Source organism: Carassius carassius, chromosome 24, assembly GCF_963082965.1.
Source record: "Carassius carassius chromosome 24, fCarCar2.1, whole genome shotgun sequence".
Lineage (NCBI taxonomy): Eukaryota > Metazoa > Chordata > Actinopteri > Cypriniformes > Cyprinidae > Carassius > Carassius carassius.
This window is the reverse complement of record NC_081778.1, coordinates 1,344,341-1,348,388: the sequence shown is the minus strand read 5'-3', so window position 1 is coordinate 1,348,388 and position 4,048 is coordinate 1,344,341.

Sequence of the window (4,048 nt, the reverse complement as noted above, 5' to 3'; positions counted from 1 at the left end):
CAGCGGCCCAGCCCAAGAGAAAGCCCACCATTGTTGCGGTGTAACGTCTATACAGTAGACAGGCTCGCATCCCTACTTTTCCACTGATTCAGGTTTCAGGGCGACTCGGCTGAAGGTTGGAGGGACTTTCACCTGAACACTAAATGTTATGTGCAGCCCAGTCAGTTTGGGATTAAAGAGTCATTAGGGCTCGTCCGGGACGCTCCTGACGAGAGGCTGTCATTAAGGTCAGGGGTACATCATCGCGTGACCGTCAGACCGAAATGAGCCGCTGAAACACTGCACTTACTCCGAGGGGGGAGACTTCCTCTGATAATCGAGCCAAATAATTACAAATTGTTTCTGAAAGCTGAACATGTCCCTGCAACTTCAGCACTTTACCATGCATGAATTGATCGTTTCTTTTTACATTCATATTAAAATGGTCTTAGAAACGTCTTTCCATGTCTTTATTGCTTATTTGTCATCATCATACGTATTGATCATCATTTATTACTTTTCAAATGCCCACTGTGATTACATTTTACCATTTCACCCTGTTCCAGACTTTCAGTCCGACATAAACATTTTCATTATTATAAGTTTAAAAGAGCAAGAGCTTCTTTCTCGATGGTGTTATATTGCTTCTGTTAGGCCCCAAACCTCTTTGAGAAATAGGACACCGGATGATCAATACCATGTTCATCTTCCTGTAATAACACTGCACCTGCCCCTGTGGCACTGGCATCCACTTGCAATTTGAATGACTTCTCAAAGTTGGGGCTAGAAGTACAGGTGCATTACACAACAGGTCTTTCACTGCACTAAAAGCTAGCGAACATTCACAATCCCAGATGAACTTTCGGCTACTACTCAAGAGATCAGTGATTGGAGAAACTACTGCAGAGAAGTTTCTGCAAAACCCTCGATAGTACCCAGACATTCTGAGAAATCGGCGCAACTCACGCTTATTGCTGGGGGTAGGGAACTGTAAGATAGCCTCCACTTTGGCAACCACAGGTCTTACACGTCCCTGACCCACTTGTTTTCCCAGATAAGTGACCGCTGCTTTTCCGAATTCACATTTGCCAGCATTTAAAGTCAGTGACGCTATAGCCAACTTATTGAATACACTTTCAAGTGTTTTAACATGCTCTTCCCATGTGCGTGAATAAACAACAACATCGTCGATATAGACCTCACAATGTGTGACACCTGCCAGGACCCTCTGCATCAGGTGTTGAAAGGTACCGTAAAAAAATACATCAGTGGTGAACACATGCTCTTTCACATAACCCTGCATATGACAATAAAAATAATAAGTAAATACAAATGTGCATGCATATATATATATATATATATATATATATATATTATGTGCGTCACAGGTGATATATTATTATTATTATTATTTATTTATTTTTATTATTATTCTTTTTTATTATTATTATTATTTTTCTTTGTTTTTGCAGTACATTATACATGTTTCAGTGTACTGACTTTATTGGTTTGTAATAATATTTCATGTTTGAAATGATGCCACAGTATGATGCTGCTTAACTCTTTCCCCGCCAGCATTTTTGAAAAAAGTTACCAGCCACCGCCAACGAATTTGAAGATTTTCTCAGAAATTTATTGGCCTACAGTATATTTTTCTGTATGAATATTTGACTATGCAATACACCAAAATAAAGATCAAACCCTCTACACAAACACACACACACACACACACACACACACACACACACACACACACACACACATATACATATATATATATATATATATATATATATATATATATATATAAGATGCATAAAATATTTAAGATGCATAAAATAGTAGTTCAACCACCTGTGTGACAGAAAGATCTTGAATACGATCCATCATTTGAGATGGGCTGAAAACAATTGTCATTACTTCATGATTTACAGTTCAGCCTGAATATTAATGTGGAATAGGAGAAAGTATTTCAACATGAACAGTGTCAAGCATCAGTGACACACACAGATCACTGTGTGACGGTGGTGTCGCTGTGATGATGGCGATTCTTGCAGCTCCATCACAGTGGTCTGATGATTAAGTCTTCACTGCACCTGCCCTCCTGCGGGTCGGGTCAGCAGATCGGCTGACAGAACCAGGGCCCATGGCTCACAGGACCGGCCCGTAGTTTGTCCGGGTAATTTGGATGCAGACAGACAGATGTCAGGTCACAGGGGTCCGGGTGGAGATGATCAGGGCTGACTGACAGGAGCAGTGTGCACATGCTCATGCAGAGGTGTAGCGTGACAGATGGCTGAGGGGCGATGCTGTCACAGCAGGTGGGTCTGATGAACACAGGGTGTCAGCAGCGGCAGGAGATGGCCAGGACACGGACGCGCAGCTCATAGACAAACCTGTTCATCCCGATTGGAATAACAGCTGACACAGGAGACACACTGTGAGATGTGATGTGGAAGCACTCCTCCTCTGTTAGCTACACGCTCTCTTCCAGAGCACCACGGGCCTGGGCTTGTCACAGCAGACTGATGTAATTTGTAGCAGCTCTACTTGATGGTCAACTGCATTTTACATTTGGATGGATCGGCTCATGATCAGGCCAGCCAATCAGACGGAGGCAACATTCCTGTCGACCAACCAGACTGCTAGATCTGACCAGCACTCCACGCAGGGTTACTAAACTTACCTAAATCTAAAACCATAAAAAAAAACTAAAAATAAAAATAAAAAAGATTGTATGCACTTGTCATGATTACTGCATGACTAATATTTCCACACTTTAAAAATGACACTAGGACACTCAGGAAAAAAATTAAAATAAATAATGTTTATATATATATATATACAATATTTCAACAACTCAAAAAATATTGTGTTGTTACAGGTGTGGAACATGAGGATATGTAAATGACATAATTTTCATGTTTGGCTATGTGGTATAACTATGTGGTAGAAATTATGTCATTTATTTAAAAAAACAAAAACAAAAAAACAACAACCTGAAATTCTTTGTTATTTTACTTATTTAGATCATGACAGACTTTCATCCAAAAGTGGCCTGTTGAAAAGCAATACTTACGTTTGTAACCCATTTTTAGGAAGTGTGGTGAGTGCAGTTCTGCTTTAAAAGGTCGATTATGAAGGGTGCACTGGCATTGATTTGATTTGCACATTTTAAGCACTACTAAAACAAACTGGCATGTCTGCCATGCAATAAAGTGATCTGAAATTAGTCTTCAAACGGCTGCTCAGCGCTTTGATCGTCTCTGCCTCTGCTCGACAGAATCCCAAAGAGTCCCAAAACATGGGGACTGAGGGGCAGATTTGAGACGCTGACACACACACACACACACACACACACACTTGCACAGTGGATGTGGATGAAGAGGAGGGGACGAGACTTTCAGCACACTTATCAGTTTCATGAGAACAGATACTGGAATGCAGGCTTGAGTCGCTCGCTTTCCCAGAGTTTTTCCCCCTTTCTTTTTTTAATTTGTTCCTCATTCTCTGAATGGATCTGGTTACTGGACGTGATACTCTCAACAGTGCCACTCTGAAGCCGTGAGATCTGCTGAAATGCTCCAGAACTGAGGAAGAGTCTGGCTGTAAATGAGCAGTAATTAGCACAACGCAGCACATGTAACGCTCACCTCAGCTCCACTTGCTCTGTGGCTCAATCAGAGCGCCGGAGATTAAACCAGCAATCGTGGCTTTCATTTGAGCCATGAAACTACAGAGATGCTTCAAAGCACCTTCATTTGCACATAAAAACCAAAATGTAATCACAGCGTCACTCTCCAAAACATGGGTCAACAAACAAATCTGGGACACTGGATTTGGACATTTTGATGCTGAATTTTAAATGTTTTTTGCCCCGTTTTCTCTGGTTTGTCAATATTTGTATCTGTATCTAAATCTATTTATATATATATATATATATATATATATATATATATATATATATATATATTATTATTATTATTATTAAAAGCAAGGCTTGCTGCTTTAATTTTCAGGGTGACCTGTCACTATGAAAACCTCCATTGCAATATTCTGTTTCTTTGCT